Source organism: Phyllobates terribilis, unplaced genomic scaffold (assembly GCF_046119375.1).
Source record: "Phyllobates terribilis strain yellow unplaced genomic scaffold, ASM4611937v1 Scaffold_5__5_contigs__length_657084704, whole genome shotgun sequence".
NCBI lineage: Eukaryota > Metazoa > Chordata > Amphibia > Anura > Dendrobatidae > Phyllobates > Phyllobates terribilis.
The window spans coordinates 43,178,287-43,198,892 of NW_027362765.1; the positions used below are offsets into that span (position 1 = coordinate 43,178,287).

Consider the following 20,606-nt stretch of genomic DNA (forward strand, 5'->3'; position numbering starts at 1 on the left):
GAAAATCAACTCCACTCTAGATGCAGCCATGTGATGGCGGCTCTGCAGGTGGAGGTCTGTGGAGATCCCCCATTACTGGGCTCGGGCCCTATAACATTTGTATTTGTCATTCTGGGGTATTCGGTCAGTATTTTTTCTCAGGAGTGGGTGATAAATGCAGAATTGGTGACTTGTTTCTATTCTACCTTTTCTCTGATTGTTCCTCACCTGGTTTTGGCTCCCACTCCTGAGAAAAAATACTGACCGAATACTGATAGTGGGGCCGGGCCTTAGTCACATGCCGACGAGCTGCTCTTCCTAATTCTCTCTAAGAAAAGCTCGTTGTCACATGACTGTCCGTATGAAAACCTCATATGAGTGAAGTGGCCATGTGATGACTGATGGAACCTGCAATCAGAATCTGAATCCTGACAGTGAGTATATTACACGCTGTCAGGATTGGATACAGGGCTTCATCTTACAACTAAAAGGCTTGTCCAGGTTTGAGATGAAAGTCTGCACTTACTCTCTGTGACTACAGGCTTCTGAATTCTCACAGCGCATGCACTGCATACTTTTAGGATTCTCCGTTGCCGTGGCAACAGTGAATGGTCATGTCAGCACAAGAATGAGATTTGCATACTTCTGGCCACATTCCGACTAGACGTGTCCGGTCTCCCTCAATTAATTTTCATTGAGTGAGGCAACGCATGTCTGGTCGGCACGTGACTGCATGTATACAAATAGCCGACACAAGAGAATCCTGACAGTGCGCAGTGTGAACTGTGAGAGTTCAGAAGTCTGCAGTCACATAGAATGACTGCAGACTCATCATAAACGTGGACAACCTCTTTAATGCTCCTAACATAAATAAAAAAAAAAAAATGTCAGCATCATAAAAAAACATTTACATCCAGGTACCTGATAGATGGATGCTGTCTCTGGAGTCGTTCTCTTTGCTTTCTTCCTCTTGCCCAGACTCCATGATGACTTTTCTCATCCACAGCTGTCTCTGCAGACTTCCATCTTCTCCGGTCTTCTGCAGCACTTCTCCACACGATGCCCTGAAAGATAGCAGTGTAATTATAATGATCTTGAATAAAGATATCTGCCCTATGCTGAGCCCCTGAATAAATAATTGCCCCTCACTATATTCCCTGTATAAAATATGACCCCCACAGTGTCCCTCTTATGGTACATGCTCTCCACACCGCCCTTTCCTTTCCATACTTGGCCCCCTCTTCACACTATCTTCACACTGTGTCCCCCCTATAGGGCTCAGTCTCTATAGTGTGCCACCTCATCACACTCCCCCCCCCCCTTAGCATACTGTTCCCTCCTGGGTGTGACCTTACACTGTCCCCCCATGCTATCCCCCATCCACTACTCAGTCTCTATTCTGTGCCCACTCACACTTTTCTTCCCCCATACTGTCTCCTCACACTATTCCCCTCAATAGTCTTCTTACAAGTTTCCCCCTACCTCCTTATTTTTCCTCCTCACACATCCCCCCCAACTCCCCATCCTGTGTCCGCACACATCCCATCACCCTCTCTTCCCATACTGTGTCCGCACACATTTTCCCCCTCACTACCAATAATGTCTGCACCCACTCCCTCCCCACAGATTAAATCTCCCCTCCGCACTGAATAAATCCGCCCCCCCTCCACACTGAATAAATCCGCCCCCCCTCCACACTGAATAAATCCGCCCCCCCTCCACACTGAATAAATCCGCCCCCCCTCCACACTGAATAAATCCGCCCCCCCTCCGCACTGAATAAATCCGCCCCCCCTCCACACTGAATAAATCCGCCCCCCCTCCACACTGAATAAATCCGCCCCCCCTCCACACTGAATAAATATGGCCCCTGCACAATAAATAAATAGCCCCGCTCTTGAATAATGAATAAATATGCACCCCCCTGCACAATAAATACCCCCTTGCACAATAAATAAATATGCCCCCTGCACAATTAATAGCCCCTCTGAATAATTAATAAATACTCCTCCTGCACAATTAATACCCCCCTGCACAATAAATAAATATGCCTCCCCTGCACAATAAATATGCCCCCCCTGCTCAATAAATAAATATGCTCCCCTGCACAATTAATAAATATGCCTCCCCTGCACAATAAATATCCCCCCTGCACAAATAATAAATATGCTTCCCCCATCCCCCACCCGGTCTGAATCTTCAGTGTCTTCAGCTTTACAGGAGCACTTACCACCGTTGCTCTTCCCTCCTGCAGGCGCCGGCGAGTGACTTCAGCAGCATGATCACATGACCTGATCACTCTGAGCAGACGGTCAGAGCTTCAATTGTAATTGCATCTCCAAGACGCAAGTACAATCACTGGGAGCCGGCACACCGCAGCTTCTCTGAGCGGGCTGTCAGCTTGACGCCCGCTCAGAGAACGTTCGAATCTCGGTCCGGGGGACGACAGAATGCAGCCGCCGGGGGGGACGGACACCTCGGACCGCAGCATTAGGCGGCCCAACAGCGCCCCCCAGCCGGCTGCACCCAGGGCCTGCCCCCACTAGATACGCCCCTGCCTGGACCCTCCCAGTGTCATTGCACTTTGTATTTTTGAAGTCCCTGTGACCGGAACGTCTCCTGTATTGATAATCTGCACCATTATCCGTGTAGATGGCAGATTCTGGGGAAAGGACACAAAACACATCGAGTTCAGGCCGCGCTCCATCTTTATGGCATATTTCCACTCCATCACTCAGGCACCCATTGTTTCCTTCAGTCTCTGTTTACATCTCTGCAATGACGATATTGGATGCCAGTATGTCTGTGATGTAACTCTTCTGTTACATGATGGAGATCATGTGCCCTACATGCTGCCACCATGAAAATGTGACGTGGAGAAGATTTTGTCATAACATATTTAATAGATTCTTTATGATGTTATATCAGCTCATCTTCTTCCCCTTCAGGTCCCTACAATATCAGATCCTCTCAGTGGAGATCTTCTATATAAGAGCATTTTCCTGATGGACCTGTTAAGGATGGATAGAGACAGGGACAAGATGGCAGAGAGGATATTACACCTCACCCTAGAGATCCTCTTCTGGCTTACTGGAGAGGTGAAAGATGCTGATGACGTCACATTACATCATTCTTTTCTATGGGAATAACAGATGGACAGAACTGGAGAGGTGAGGACCAGGGCTGTGGAGTCGGAGCCGTGTAATCGGAGTCGGTGTCCATTTTGGTGGAGTTGGAATCGGTATAAAATGAACTGACTCCAACTACTAAAATATATAATAAATTGGGTACAGCAGTTCAATGCAGTTTGTGGGGAATATTTTTTCAGTAGAATTTGGGAAAGTTGACTGTATTACTACACGTTATGTGAATTGTTATATGTATATTGATAACTGTTTGCTGTAAATTTTTGAAACCTAAATAAAAATAATTGGTTTAAAAAAAAAAAAGAATTTGGGAAAGTTATGAAATGTCCTATAAATGTCTGTCCTATTCCTGATCTAAGGGTCTAGACTTCTAGCTGAGATGAATCTGTGCTAAAGCAAATTTATCACTAAAAACATGAGCCATGTATGAGGGAGTCGGAGTCGTGGAGTCGAAGTTGGAGTCGGTGTCATGGAAATTGAGGAGTCGGAGGTTTGGCTTACTGACTCCACAGCTCTGGTGAGGACTGTGGAAATGTCTGTAGTGAGATTATTAATGTGTCTCTCCATAACCAGGATTACACAGTGGTGAAGAAGACCTCTAGTGAGTCAGGCTCCTGTGTCTGAGGGATGGGGAAGACCCCCAAAGCCCAATCACAGGGCCTCCACCTCAGCCCCTGATACATGAGGACATCAATGACCAGAAGATCCTAGAGCTCACCTACAAGGTGATTGAGCTGCTGACTGGAGAGGTGACACTGCTGGGAATGCTGGGACATTAAACAGTAACGCTGTGAAGGGATCAGGGGGATGACGGTATCATTGTATGCGTCAAGTTCCTATAAGATGTCAGCATGTCACCGTCTATTTCTCCATGGAGGAGTGGGAGTATTTAGAAAAACACAAAGATCTGTACAAGGACGTCATGATGGAGGTTCCCCAGCCCCTCACACCACCAGGTAGACATGTGTGACACCCCAGGGGTCTGGTTGCCACAGTAATAGAGATATTATGTCTGAGAGCAAGTGGGAGGTTTCTCTGGTCAGGAGCCCTAAGCATGCAACACTGCCCGTCCAGACCTGGGAGGGGAGGAATCTGCCCTTATAAACTGGGTCTGGGGCGGGATTAAGTCAGTCAGAGCCTGGAGAGGGAAAGTGACAACAGGAGCTCTGTAGGAGCAGGAGCGAGTGCCAGAGGCTGGAAGCTAGAGAGCTCGCCTTGGCTGAAGACACTAATACCGGACACGGAGTCCGAGGCTGTGAGGACATCCAGGTCCAGCAGCAGAATCCAACCGGCAGGGGATTCCATGTCCTCTGGCCTTAGAAACCCGAAGGCACAGTCACAAGCAAGGGACCAGCACCGCCATCATGAAGCGGAGGCTAACGGAAGGCCCCAAGTCACCGGCCATACGGGTGAGCACCACACGGTATACTCAGGGACGTGGGCTACTTCTACCCGCATAGAGCAAGGTAGCCAGGAAAGAGTGCAGATAGTCGGGGAGGCCTACAACTCCACCTGGCCAGGGGAGATCCTGCTTGCTCACAGACTGACCAGGCCCCTACTGCTAACCAGTACTCCCGGGAGGGTCTGCTTTATACCATCAGTAAAGACCCTGAACTGCACCACACGTCTCTGTGATTCCTTGCCGCACCAGCACCATTACTACTGGGATGCTCACACCATCACTCCCATCATCCACCTTAGCTGCCCTGAGGCAATACTTCTCCCGTGGGGAGTTATCCCATACTCGGCTGCGCAAACAACATCAGCCTCAGCGGCGGTCCCCACTGACCGCAATCCACGGGTGGCGTAGTCGGACATTGTTCTTACCTATAGACTGCCACTGGTTTGACCGCCCTGGGCACGGACCGGGTCACCGCCACGGAGAACTACAACCCCCAGCGATCCGGCTCCGGGTATCCCCCCCTGCACCGCATAGGCCCAGGGGGCGCGTCACATGAATAAATACACACAGCCTATAATTATCTATATGTAAAGAAAAAATTCAGTTCCTTTATGTGTTTTCTCCAGTTGTATCCAGTAAGAGTACAACACCAGAGAGATGTCCCTGTCCTCTTCTTCCACGGGACTGTAAACAAGAAAATCCCAATGTTCCTCAGGATCATCAGGTACATGGAGAGACGGTGTCATGAGTAGAGATGAGTGAACATTTCAATGTTCGTTTCGGAAATGTTCGCCGAATATATAAACATTCGCCGAGTGTTCGTCGAACGTTTCCGAACGCCATAGTATTCAATGGGAGGCCCAAAAAAAAACCACGCATATACAGCACCTTCAAACGGGTTCAAAAGCTTCCAAAACACATCAAATTAGGGGTAGACACCAGGAAAGTGCCATCAATTGACCCAGAGTACAAGTACTATAATTATTATTGCTACTACAGAGACATTTATTCCGTGGCGCTTTACATGTGAAAAGGGGTTAACGACTGGTACAAGAGGAGAGAGGACCCTGCCTGCGAGGGCGCACAAACAGTGTACAAGGGATGGGTGAGAATACAGTAGGTCAGGGTACAGCTAATCGTGCAGCGGTATGCTGGAGCGAGGGTTACCGCAGATTGTATGCTTGTCAGAAGAAGTGGATCTTCAGCTTCCTTTTCAAGGTTTCCACGGTAGGCGACAGTCTGATATGTTGGAGTACAGCGTTACACAATAGCAGAGATGCACAGGACAAATCTGCTGAGAGCCTAAATCACGGTAAGCTTCCAGGATCTCACAACTGAGCAGATTAACCCCTGCACCAATTAATATGAAGGCAATAGGCTTCTAATGAGTGCAGGAGTGGGAGGAATCAGATGCTGCTGTCTTCTAGCTCCTCTCTGTCACGGTAAATCCGTGACACCCTGCAAGCTTCAGCACAATGTTCACAAGGTAGACTGCAGCAGTGGTCGGTCTCCTAGACAACGAGCTAACTCCTTTATGATGATAGAGGACAACATCTGCAAGTAGTTTGGATGTTATCCCCGTGTTTGCGGTGGTTTCCCCCAGGTTCTCCGGTTTCCTCCTCAGTAAAAAAGCAGCCATACAGGAGTGTTCAGTGTTAAAAAAATTAAGATCTGACACCACCATTTCCATGGCCAACAGATTGGAGTGGTGGAGTTCAACCTCTTAGCTTTGTCATGTGTAGGAGGAAACAATCTTTTACATGACCACAACTGCGGGACCGAGAGCTGGCTGCAGTGCTTAGAGAGGGCGGAGTACGGTGAAACGGACAAACTGCTGGCCCGTGAGTGAGGTGCAGGCGGAGATGTTACGGTGGATTGAGAAACGTAGTGTGCTCAGTGAAACAAACACAGCAGGCATGTCCGCTTCCGTTACAGCTCTCACTCAGCCTGATTGGAACGGGTAGAGAACCAGAGGTTCTGTGGTTGGAGACGTGCGTGACAATACTTGGCATGGTAACAGAGGAGCAGGAAGAAGCAGCAGATGCGGTTGAAGGGGCAGCTGTTGGTTGTTGAGGTCGGCATTTTATCGCAGTGAGATTGCCAGAGTAATGCATGTTGATTGCTCATGTGAAGGTTCATGCACGTAGTAGTCAAGTTATTGCAGTTTTTCCCTCTACTGAGTTTTTTCTTCCAAAGTTTGCAGATAACGTGAGGCCCAGGCTAGGCAACCCTTGCCGCCCCTGCGAGCTGCAGACCCGCGACCGTTGCTGGCCACAGCCACAGTTGTGGCTAAGGATGCAGTGCTCCTCGTGCTTGCATTACTCCATGTCTGCGCCGTAGGGTGAAACGTAACCTCCTCGTCTTCTTTCTCCTCCATCACCTCAGATGAGCTACTCGGCTGCTGACTCTGGGTTCACACCAAGTAGGATCTTCAACCTCGTCATCATCTAATGTGTTATCCCATTCCTCGCCCTCAGGCCCTCAGAGTGACCCTTCTCCTCTTGTTGCCCTGACAGCGCAGTACAGTCCGCATGAGCCTCAGGTATCTGAGTCTCATCAGGATCATCTCCCTCCCCGGTGGTTAGCGTCTGGTGACGAGGGTCAGGAACCTGCTCGGACCCTACTTCGTCCTGCCCTGAATCTAACCTAAAAAAATTTTGGGCATCTGTGCAGATGCTTTCCTCCTCTTGACTCTGAATGTTTGGAGTACACTTCTGATGCCCATGGTATAGAATGGGTGAACAGTTCTACAGACTCGCCCATCTCTGGTTCCCTACAGTCATTTCGGCAGTTGGACAGTAGTGACGCAGGGGGAAGCAAGGGTAATTGGGGTGCCACCTCTGTGGACTGTACTGTGTGTGCTGTTGAGGTGGAGGAAGAAGAGGAGAGGCCACTTGAAGCAGCGCTTGCCATGCGCTGGAGCACCTGCTCTTTCTGGCCCTTATCAACAAGGCATATCGCTGTGCAGCTGCCAAAGAAAGGGAGTGGAGTAGCCCGTCCAGTAACAGAAGTTGTCAGTTGTCTTCGGATAGGACATGACGGTGTTGGTTCACTAGTGCTTTCACTAACATTACCACCTAACCCACTTTTACCTTGAACACCAAGCCTATTCCCCCTTCCACCACGACCTCTCTTTTTCCCACTCATGTTGCTCAGATAGTGTGGTAGGAGCACGCTATTAGCAAAACAAAATTAGATTTTTTTCTCTTCAACAGCTCTGCACACACCTGAATTTCAGCGGCATTAAATGACAGAGTAAGATATGGCTTGCTGTATAACGTTACTAACAGAAGAAACTATTTTTTTTACTGTGGATGAGGCCTGTATAACATACAAGATATTCTCCAAACTATTTCAAACTCGGATCTAGCCTGCCGTATCACGTTAGGATAGATTTTTTTACTCTGCATAAGCTCTGCATACAGCTGAATTTCACCGCCACTAACATAGTAGCTGGCTTATAGCAGAGTGTATCACGTTTGTCACACACACACACACACACACAAATATTTTTTGGACTCTGCCAAGCAAGAGAAAAAATATTTGTTTTTACTCTGAAAACAGCTGAACTTCAATGCCACTAAAGTAGTAGGTGGCTTTTAGCAGAGTGTATCACATTTGCGACACAAAACAATCTTTGGTGGACTCTGGCTGGCTACAGAAAAAAAACAATTTTTTTTTTTACTGGGCATACAGCTGAATTTCTCCCACCAAAAAATGACAAAGTGGGTTACTATAGCTTGCACGATCACATTAGCAAATGAAAAGAAAAGGTTTTTGTGCTCTGCACTGAGAAACTCTACAGAGTCTGCATACAGCTCAATTTCAACCCCACAAAATCAAAAGGTGGGCTACAAGGGCTAGCTTGTTTGGTTTATCACATTAGCACGTGAAAAAACAGATTTAAGGCATACTCGTGCATGGAGCACAATACAACTGGTGCACAACACACTTCTATGGCATGGACCCTGCTGTTTCTGTCTGAATCTGAGTAATTGCACAAGATAAAAAATATTCTGCAACATCGATTTCACAGGTACACCACTCAGGACTTATCTACACTAACTGATTTCCACAAAAGCGCCCATCTACCTGTATGTATCTAAAATTCCTCTGTACACAGGAGCACACTCAGAAGCGTCTATCACCAGCAGTGACATGCATAAAATGGCGCTGAGGGAACATGGCCGCTCTTTATATAGAGAGGACATGTGATTTCAGCAGCCAATGGCGGAAGCCCTTGTGTCTGGACAGTGTGGATGCTTCCTGTGCTGATTGGCTAGCCGTGCTTTCCTCACTAAAACTTACAGGGAAAAAAAAAGATTACAAGCGCACCGCTGCTTTGACCTCTTCTGAGCTTTCCCCAGTCCCTTCACTCATCTAACAAATCCCGCCCGCTCATCATAAACGGGCACTATGCTAGCCAAACTGTTTAAAACGCTTTAGTTGCCCCGCAATCACGTTCCCGCATTTATTCGCAGAATGTTGCAGATTTTCCCGAATTTAAGAAAATTTGCTTGCCTTTCCGATCACAAATCCAAATGTGCCATATTCGTGTCGAATTTAAGTTGTAAGTTCAGATTTCAAACAAATTCGCTCATCACTAGTCATGAGATCTCCTCTATGATGTGTAGATGGCTGTGAAGATCTTGTGTTCAGTCTTGTTTTATCCACCAGTATTATATGTTTTATAATGAGAACGGTGGAGATGGCAGGATTACAGCTGATCATAAATGTGACTTCTCAATCTGTCTGTGACTTTTATAATATTTCTTTCAGGGTGAAGATCTGACCCATATTAATACTACAGAGACATATGTGAGGGGTGATGAGTGGTGTAAAGAGGAGATTCCTACAGATAACTGCCCAGGTGAGAAATAACCATTAAATGCGGGAAAAATCACACATTCCTGTAGAATTGCATATTGCATTTTTTAGGTCTTGTTTATTCAGAACATTATGTGCATTTTTACTGACTGAAGGATTTAGTTCTTAAACAAAAGAACACACTCTTTAACATCTTTTTCTATTAACGCATTTTAGCTACAACATTTCACAGGCCAAAATTTAAAATAATACAGTATTTCCACAAAGAAAAATATAGGACTGATCTCTGTCTCTGTACAATCTACTCTGACTGTTCGGTTATGGAGTCTAACTCTATCCACAGCAGGAATGGATTAGTCTCCACTGCAGATAGTGATTGGCTAAGTCGGTCATAAGTTCGTCCGAAATAGGAAGTATGGAGACTGGTGGGGCACCTGGCCATCAGTGGAATATAATTATTAATAATAATTATATCTCATGAGATATAAACGCTTGAGGGCCTTGGACTTGGCATTAATGTGTATTGGACACGCACTTTGCATCAGTCCCACCGTGGACTTGGTGCGGTGGCAGCTCAGAAGAGGTAAGTAACTCCCTTATACGATGGGAATCTATGACCTCAAGATAGAATTCAGAGAATATGTAGAATAAGGATTTGTATAGCGATAATCCAGCACCACATAGAAAGGTTAAAACATCAATTTTATTGCCTCTTTAAAAATCATTTTTCTGTGCAGGCATGCTCTAACGAAAAACACATACACTTATGGCCTCATCCTGACGGCGTGTTTCATGCTTGTTCACAGGCCTTATTCATAGCCTGGAGAACAATACCAGTTATCAGAGTATTAAACACTGGTGATTACATGGTACAGGAATAATCACTTAATCCAACACTAGAAAATGACCTCAACAATACAGAAAGGACATACAAAAATAAAAAGTAGAATATACAGTATATAAGATGTTGACAGATTTACATGATATACGTCTTTTCGAGTCTACCCTTGGATACGTCCAGGGGATTTTGCACTCAGAGGCTGTGTGCGCGTGATCGCCTCAAAGTCAGCGAACACCCGGCACTCAGTGCCAGGAGCGGTGCCTCACCGCTTCCTACACTTTAACCCATTAAATGCTGCGATCAAAATCAATTGCAGCATTTCGAGTGCAGGCAGAGGGAGGAAGCCCCCACAGCCCTTGGATCGGTGCCTCTACAACATCATTGCGGGTGGCCGATCATTGCTAAGGTGACCAGATGACGACATCCGGGTCACCAGAGCTATCAAACTTGCTAGATCATGCGAAGTGCATGATCTAACAAGTTTGCCTGTGCAGCGCTGACAGTTTGTATACCATAGGAATGCTCATGTATTCCTATGCTATACAAGCGATCAGCCTGAAAAAAGTGAAAGTCCCATAGTTGGACAAAGTAAAAAAGTGAAAAAAAAAATTGTAAAAATAAAAATCAAAGAATAATAAAAATAGATTGTACCCATAAGTAAATATTTTTATGAAAAAAAAAATAAACAAAAAATGTACACATTTCATATTGCCGCGTTCGGAACAACCCCACCTATAAAACTGTCCCACTAATTAACCCCTTTAGTTATCACTGTAAAAAAACAAAACATCATCATACCGCCGAACAAAAAGTGGATAAAACGTGATCAAAAAGACAAATGTAAATAAAAAAAAATTTTTTACCATTCTTTTACGGTCACACTATATAAATCCATGCCGGTTGCAAGGATTTATATAGTGTGACCAAGTTGTTAAGCACTTTCCAAGTGATGCTAAAATTGCTTGGAAAGCGCTTGACAACTCACATGCGAAAATGCATGCAAAAACGTTTAATTTCCGCTTGTCCCTGGTAGGAAAAACGCATGTAAAATCCGCATGCGCTTTTTCTGCCAGGGAGATGCAGAAACACTCAGGAAAAATCCAGAGCATTTATGCATCGTGGGTACATAGCCTAATTATTTTTTCTATAAAATGGTTTTTATTGTAGTGCCAAAACATAAAAAAAAAATTATATAAATGTGGTATTGCCGTAATTATACTGACTCGAAGAATAAAGCTGCCTTATCAATTTTACCACATGCGGAACGACATAAGAAAAAAAGAAAGTTCTGAATTGCTGGTTTTTGTTCATTCTGCCTCCCAAAAATCGGAATAGAAAGCGATCAAAAAATGTCATGTGCCCGAAAAAGTTACCAATTAAAACATCAACTCAACTCTGTCGGCCGAAATATGGAAAAATTATAACTCTCAAAATATGATGAAGCAAAAAAAGCATGTTTTAGTGTGTAATAGTAGTCAAACATAAAAACCAGATATAAATCTAGTATCACTGTAATTGCACCGACCCGAAGAATAAAATCGTCTAATCACTTATACCACACGAGGAACGGCGTAAAAAAATAAATAAAACCAATTCTTCTTCTGCTGCTGATATGTTCATTCTGCCTCACAAAGATCACAGTATGGCTTTGGGATATCGTCGTACTCAGGAGAAATTGAACAGCAAATTTTGGGGTCCATTTTCTCCTGCTATCCTCATGAAAATGAAAAAAATTGGGGCTAAAACAACATTTTTGTGGGAAAAATATATATTTTTTAATTTTCACAGATCAGCGTTGTAAAATTCAGTGAATCACTTGTGGATACAAGGTGCTCACCACACATCTAGATAAATTCCTTGAGGGGTCTATTTTCTAAAATGGGGTCACTTGTGGCTTTTTTTCACTGTTTAGGCACAACAGGGGCGCTCCAAATACGACATGAAACTTGCAGACCATTCCTCAAAATCTGCGTTCCAAAACGTCACTCCTTCTTTTCTGAGCCCTGCCGTGCGTCCAAACTGTAGTTTTTCTCCACATATTGGGAATCAGCGTACTCAGGAGAAATTGCACAACAAATTGTATGGTGCAATTTTTCCTGTTACCCTTATGAAAATGCAAAATTTGGGGATAAAAAAACATTTGTGTGAGAAATGTGATTTTTTTTTTTTTTTTTAATTTTCACGGCTCAACGTTACAAACTTCTATGAAGCACCTGGAGGTTCAAGGTGCTCACCACACGTCTGTATAAGTTCCCTGAGGGGTCTAGTTTCCACTGTTTAGTCACATCAGGGGCTCACCAAACGCAACATGGCATCCGCTAATTATTTCAGCAAATTTTACATTCAAAAAGTCAAATGGTGCTCCTTCCCTTCCTAACTCTGCCGTGTGCCCAAACAGTGGTTTTCCCCAATATATGGGATATCTGTGTGCTCAGGAGAAGTTGCTAAACAAATTCTTTTCTCCTGTTACCCTTGTGAAAGAAAAAATAATTGGGTCTAAAGTAACATTTTTGTGAAAAAAAGTTAAATGTTTATTTTTTTCTTCCACATTCCATTAATTCCCGTGAAGCACCTGAAGGGTTAATTAACTTCTTGAGCGTGGTTTTGAGCACCTTGAGGGGTGTAATTTTTAGAATGGTGTCACTTTTGGGTTTTTCCTGTCATATAGACCCCTCAAAGTCACTTCAAATGTGATGTGGTCCCTAAAACAATGGTTTTGTAAATTTTGCTGGAAAAACTAGAAATCAATGGTCAACTTTTAACCCCTATAACTTCCTAACAAAAAAATTATGTTTCAAAAATAGACATGTGGGAAATGTTATTTATGAACTATTTGTGTCACTTATCTCTCTGATTTAAGGGCATAAAAATTTAAAGTTTGAAAATTGCTACATTTTCGCCAAATTTCAGTTTTTTACAAATAAATGCAAATCGTATCGAACAAATTTAACCACTATCATGAAGTACAATATGTCACGAAAAAACAATCTCAGAACCAGTGGGATCCGTTGAAACGTTCCAGAGTTATCACTTCATAAATTGACTGTTCACAATTGTAAAATTTGGCCTTGTCATAAAGGTGAAAATAGGCTTGAGCGGTAAAAGGGTTAAAATTTCTGTTGGGAGAAGACACCTTCAAATAAAAAAAATGGAGCAGTTTGCAAAAGAAGAATGATCCAAAATTCCAGTTGAGAGATGTAAGAAGCTTGTAATGATAATAGGAAGCAAATGATTGTACTTATTTATACCAAAGGGTGTGCAACCAAATATCCAGTTGCGGATGCCAACAATTTTCTCCGGCCCATTTTTGGGGTTTTAAGTGGAATTATGTCCAATTTGCCATTTTTTTCTCTTTTTTTTGTGTTGTTCCAATACACACAAAGGAAATAAACATGTGTATAACAAAATGTGTAATTGCAATAATATTATGGGAGTAATAATTCGTTTTCTGGAAAAATTTCAAAGGTGCCAACACTTTTGACCATGACTGTAAATCCATATAATAACAACCTCACAGTGTACCATACCAAAGCCAATTGAATGTTCAAATTATCCAGAAAAAGCTAAAAAAAAGCAACTCCAACTCCAATCATGCATAGGTAAAGTAATAAAATACAGAAAAGAAAAATGGATGTAATATCACAATTAAATAAAAAAATATAAATAATAAATATAAATTTAAAGAGCACCAGAAAGCGCTAAGAGTGGTGTCTACCAAAATAACCAAATGTAACAAAAAATATATGACGGTTGGAGTATTTGGAATAAAGGATTGCACAAATGAAGTTTGTTATAGGGACCGCATTAAGAGGCCATCAATGGAGGGTACATATTATACGTCCCGTAGTGCCAGCTAGGGGGATCAATTAGGAGAGACTCCAGCTTCCTCAGAGGAAAAAAGTCAACAAAAATGAGTTTAACACCCTTCACGACCTTTGACGTACATGTATGTCAAAAGGTCATATCCTTTTATAAAAAGCATTTTCAAAGCAATCAGACCTCTAATATAGGACATACAGGTAAGTATAGATTCACATTTCTATCACCTGTATGCCCATATCAGAGGTCAGATAAGTGCCAGGGGGTGACAGATTCCCTTTAAGAGTATAAAAACCCACTCCAAATCACACACCAATTCTTAAAAATAAAGGAATTTAAAAAGTAAGCATATTTGGTATCCCCTGCATAGTATTCATTAACCTATTAGCTTAACGATACAACCACTTATTTTATATTTTACAAAGTTCTGAATTTTTATACGTCACTAATCCACCGGATTATCAAGGTCCAGAACAAGATGGCATTGGAAGCTGGAATGAAGATCTCTTCTCTTCAGCGATGAGTCCAGGTTTTGTCTTGAATGAAACGATAGACAGAGATTGGTCTGGAGACTACAGGGGCCATGCAATGAAGAAGCCTTAATGAGGGAACATCACACTGGTCCTACTCCCATGATTACTGTGTGGGGGACATAATGTACGGTATCCGGACCCCTCCAATATTCATCTCAGGTACACTAATAGCTCGGCATTGCAGTGGTATGGCCAGTCCTCCAAAGTATCACAGGAGCTGTTTTTCAACAGACACAACAACCCCAGGCTGCATATTGCGTGTGGTACTGTGAGCTTCCTGTGTGACCTAGAAGTGTCCTCTGGAATTCTCTCCCATTGAGCACATCTGAGACATCATTGGCTGGCAATTGCAAAGGGAGCTGCCAGCAGCAGATCTTGAGGATTTTCTTGCCCATGTGAATTCTGTACGGCAAAACATTTCTCAGATGACCATTGACCCCTTCATGAGCATTTTCCGTTTTTGCGTTTTCATTTTATGCTCCCCTTCTTGCCGTGGCCATAACTTTTTTATTTATTCTGTCAATATGACCGTGTGAGGGCTTATTTTTTGCTGGACAAGTTGTACTTTTGAACAGCATCACTGGTTTTACCATATTAGGTAATGGAAAACAAGAAAAAAAATCCAAATGTGAAATTGCAAAAAAAAAAGTGCAATTGCACAGTTGTTTTTTTGGGATTTTACCATGTTCCTTGAATGCTAAAATTGACCTGTGATTATGATTCTCCAGGTCATTCTGAGTTTCTAGACACCAAACATGTGTAGGTTCTTTTTTATTTAAGTGGTGAAAAAAATTCAAAGTTTGCTAAAAAAAAAAAAAAAATATATGGCACCATTTTCCGAGACCCGCAGCGTCTCCATTTTTCGTGATCTGGGGCCGGGTGAGAGCTTATTTTTGTGCGCTGAGCTGATGTTTTTATTGATACCATTTTGGGGTAGATACGATGTTTTGATCGCCCGTAATTCCATTTTATTGCAATGTTGTGTCGACCAAAAAATTGTAATTCTGGCTTAGAATTTTTTTTTTTAATGAACGGATTAATTATTTTTTTATATTGATTGGCGATCCTGAACTTAGCGATACCAAATATGTGTATGTGGGGGGTATTCTTACAGTTTTATTTTGAATGGTGCGAAAGGGGAGTTATTTAAACTTTTTTTTATATTTTTTTCGCTTTTTGCATGCTTCAATAGTCTTCATGGGAGACTAGAAACAGCACTTGCCTGATCACATGGACTACACACAGGCGATGATCAGATTATCTGTGTGTAGCAGATTTGCTCACTTGCTGCCAACCGCTGGCAGTAACAACCACAGGGGTCTCCTGCAGACCCAGGGTTGTCATGCCGACCCATCGGCAACCCGCACTCATGTGACGGGGTCACCGATAGGCGGGGCTTATGACACGCTTCCCGGAAGCGCGAGTTAAATGCCGCTGTCAGAGATTGATAGCGGCATTTAACTAGTTAACAGCGGCTGTTGTGGGCACATGTCAGCTGAATAGATCAGCTGACGTGCCCGGAAAAGTGCGGGCTCAGCGTCGGAGCCCGCTCCAAACGTGGAGCGTACTATTATGGAGTTAATAACCTCATTTATAGCAACCAAAGCGAGTAAGTGAATTCTGACACAAGCCATTCATACTCTATATTGAAAAGATGTAGAAGTTTTGTTTCCATTTTGATAATTTCCAAATTACTAACATGTTTTTCACTCCTGGGATTTACATAATTACACAACTTTTCTTTCTGAGTGTTACAATTTCAATATTGAGGAGTGTGGTAAGTCTGGCATATTGTGGTACGGCTCCCCCACTGCTCCCGACGGGCTTGCATTACCTGCAAGGCAGACAGTGAGGTGACTGGCTGCCATGCTGTCAATGTGATGTCAGCGCCGCAGCCAATGCCAAACATCAGGAGCAGTGATTGAGACTCGCTGGTGGACTCCAGGAAGGTGAGTCCACTGCAGTTAGTTTTTTTTTTTAAAGCGAAATGCAGCGATGGACATATTTTATTTCAAAGACAGCAACCCCTTCAGTGATATTGGTCAATTATTCTGTGTAAGGTGGCGGTGTTCACACCGTGCAGTAACTGAGGCAGTGACCCAAGCAAGTCCAGCATAAACAGCTTTTATTTCAGCAACTAACGGGTTAACAGAAAGTCCTCCGGTTCGCAGCCGGGTTAACAGAAAGACCATACACAATGGTTGCCTTGGGCAACGGCCGCGCCGGGCCGCTCAGAGCCTGATGGGTGCAGAGCCCTCCCAGGCGTGGGTTCAGCTATACACAGTCCTGCTGAGTTCTTCTGCTATGCTCCTAGCAGGTTCCAACACTGAACAACACTAATCCTTAGTGCAGGGTTTTTAAAGGACCTGTGGCAAGAGCCACTGGAAAACCCGGGTTGAAGGGAGGAGGCTGCCTCCTGTAACCTTCCTCCAAGGAATGAAGGCCCTGCCGGGTTTTTACTAATCTGCCTTAGCCAGATAGCCTGACTAGGTCAATGCTCACCTTCATTCCTGCATTGTAGCCGCAGGTGTGTCTGTGACTGCAATGCACTCCAATGGTTTTAATAGGTCTCTGTGCACATTCTGGGGGAGATATAACATCCCTCATATACAATCTCGGTCACTGCCTCACATATCCCCCCCCCTCTGTTCAAACTTGTGGGATTGAACATTTGCCACCATACAGGGTGCCCGGGACAGGGCATTCGCGTTTGCCTGCGACTCCCCAGGGCGATGTTCTACAGAGAAACTGAAATTTTGCAGTGACAGGAACCACCTGGTGACTCGCGCATTCCTCTCCTTGGCATTCCTCATCCATACCAAGGGTGAGTGGTCCGTCACCAAGCGGAACTGACGCCCGAGTAAATAATAACGTAGCGATTCCAAGGCCCACTTAATAGCCAAACACTCCTTCTCTACCACGCTATAGTTTTTCTCTGCCGGGACAAGTTTTCTACTCAAGTAGGTGACCGGGTGTTTTTCACCATTCACTTTTTGTGACAATACCGCCCCTAAGCCTACCTCCGAGGCATCTGTCTGTACAATGAAGGTTTCCTTGACGTTGGGGCTGATGAGGACCGTCTGTCCACACAGGGCCAACTTCATGGACTGAAAGGCTTCTTCTGCCTGAGGGTTCCACTGAACCATTACCGATTTTTTTTTTTTTCCTTTCAAGAGATCGGTCAGGGCCGCTGTTCTCCCAGCAAAATTAGGTGTAAACTGGCGGTAATACCCAAGGATGCCAAGGAACGCCCTCACCTGCTCTGTACTTGACGGTTTAGGCCAGTTTTTTATGGCCTCAACTTTATTGATTTGGGGTTTTATAACTCCTCGGCCTGTCACATACCCCAAATATCGGGCTTCCTCTAGCCCTATCGCACATTTTTTTGGGTTTGCCGTTAACCCCGCGGCTCTAAGAGAATCCCGCACCGCTTGTACCTGTGATAGGTGCGTATGCCAGTCGGTGCTAAAGCTGATAATATCTAGATACGCGGACGCGTACTCCTGATGAAGCTTGAGCACTATGTCCATCAACCTCTGGAATGTAGCCGGGGCCCCATGTAACCCAAAAGGTAAGACCACATAGTGATATAGACCCTCCGGAGTTACGAAGGCGGTCTTTTCCTTCGCCGATTCTGTGAGAGGTACCTGCCAGTAACCCTTGGTGAGATCGAGTGTAGTAAAGTACTGGGCCTGCCCCAGCCTCTCAATCAGCTCATCCACCCTGGGCATCGGATAAAGGTCAAACTTCGACACTTCATTTAGTTTTCGGAAATCGTTACAGAAGCGTAACGATCAGTCTGGTTTCGGAATCAGTACGATGGGGCTAGCCCACTCACTCCGTGATTCCTCGATGATGCCTAGCTGGAGCATCTGTTTTACCTCAGCCGTGATGGCTTGCCTCCGGGCTTAGGGTACCCGGTACGGTCTCATTCGCACCCTTACCCCAGGTTCAGTAACAATGTCATGTTGGAGAACTGTAGTCCTACCCGGTAGCTCTGAGAACACGTCGGTATTCTGCTGCACCAGTGAGCGAGCCTCCCATCGCTGCTGTTTAGTGAGAGCATCACTTATCCTGACCTCTCCGGACGCATCCCTGGCTGAAGGTAGAGAATTCTCTGGCTTCATGCCCGGAGTGACGTCTATAACTAAACACTCTCGATCTTTCCAAGGTTTTAGCAGGTTTACATGGTAAAGCTGCTCAGGTTTCCTCCTTCCGGGCTGATACACCTGGTAATTTTCCTCCCCCACTTTTTCTCGAACCTCATATGGCCCTTGCCACTTGGTCATGAGCTTATTGTCGGCTGTGGGTACCAGTACTAACACCCGATCGCCCTTGTTAAAAGACCTGACTCTGGCTCTTTTATTATATGTGCGCCTGTGGGCTGCCTGGGCATCTAACAGATGTTCTTTCATGATGGGCATGACCGCCGCGATCCGGTCCTGCATACTAGCCACGTGTTCAATTATACTCCTATGTGGAGTTGGCTCTTGTTCCCATGTCTCTTTGGCTACGTTCAACAGACCCCTAGGGTGTCTGCCGTACAATAACTCAAAGGGAGAGAACCCTATGGAAGCCTGGGGTACCTCACGGACGGCGAACATCAAATAGGGTAGCAACATGTCCCAATCCCTTACGGCCTTAGAAACCACCTTTTTTAACATGGACTTGAGGGTTTTACTGAACTGTTCTACTAGCCCGTCTTTTTTAGGGTGGTACACCGAGGTGCGCAATTGTTTAATTTTTAGCAGTCTGCACAGTTCCCTTGTCACTTTGGACATAAAAGGGGTCCCCTGATCCATTAGGATCTCCTTAGGTAGTCCAAGGCGACAGAACAGCTCCCGTGCAATCAGTTTTGCCGAGGTGTGGCGTAGCGGTATAGCCTCCAGGTACCGGGTGGCATAGTCGACGACCACCAGTATATGTTGGTGGCCCCAGGCGGATTTTACAATGGGCCCTACCAAGTCCATTGCAATCCATTGAAAAGGTACCTCTATCACTAGCAGGGGTACCAATGGGCTATGGAAACTTGCGGTGGGTGTGGTCAACTGACATTCGGGGCAGGATTCGCAGTAACTTTGGACCTCCGCGAAAAAGCGGTGTAAAGAGAAGATTCCTACAGATGACTGCCCAGGTGAGTAGTAACCACTGAGTGCAGAGAAGTCACAGATTATCCTATAGAATTATATGTTGCATTTTCAGGGTTTGTTCACTCAGAACTTTTTGATGTGCCTTTTTACTGACCGAAGGATTTAGTGCTTAAACAAAAGAACACACTTTTTAACATTTTTTTTTGTATTAAAACATTTTAGATACAACATTTCACAAGCCAAAACTAAAATAATACAGTTTTTTCACAAAGAAAAATATAGTTCCGGTCTCTATACAATCTGCTCTGACTGTTTAGTCAAGTGATTGCTCGAACCTAACCCAATTTACAGCAGGAATGAATTGGTCTCCGCTGTGGATATTGATTGGTTAAATCGGTCACAAGTTCGTCTGAAAGAGGAAGCACGGAGACTGGTGGGGCACCTGGTCATCAGGGGAAGAGGATTATTAATAATAATTATATCTCATGAGATGTAAACCTTTAAGAGCCATGGACTTGGCATAAATGTGTATAGGGCAAGCATTAGCCCCAATATGGACTTCAAATCACACCACCTATTCTTAAAAATAATCATATTTGGTATCCCCAGTAGTGATGAGCGAGTGTGTTCTGTTAACCCTTTCGGCGAGCATCCTCGGGCGAATACCGAGTATCTTCAGCGTGCTCGGGTGTTATGTTTCAGTCTCTCTGTGTCCATGATTTGCGACTGTTTGACAGCTTTAATACATGTGAGGAATGCCTAAGAAACAGACATTCCTCACATGTGTTAAAGCTGTCAAACAGTTGCAAATCATGGACACAGAGACTGAAACTGAAACTGAAACATAACACCCGAGCACGCTGAAGATACTCGGTGTTTGCCCGAGCATGCTCGCCGAAAGGGTTAACAGAACATACTCGCTCATCACTAATCCTCAGCATAGCATTGATTAACCTGTAAGGTAAATGA

The 20,606-nt window shown here is 44.5% G+C and overlaps 1 protein-coding gene across 1 annotated transcript in view; it reads left to right on the plus strand.

The window, feature by feature from the left end:
• Positions 1-24: 24 nt before the first annotated feature.
• The window catches only part of LOC141270660 (uncharacterized), a 741,199-nt gene continuing 720,617 nt past the window's right edge, over positions 25-20,606 (plus strand). Inside the window, exon 1 of the mRNA XM_073680752.1 lies at positions 25-54. The gene's annotated coding sequence lies outside the window, so the exon portion shown is untranslated. The remainder of the gene's footprint in view (positions 55-20,606) is intronic.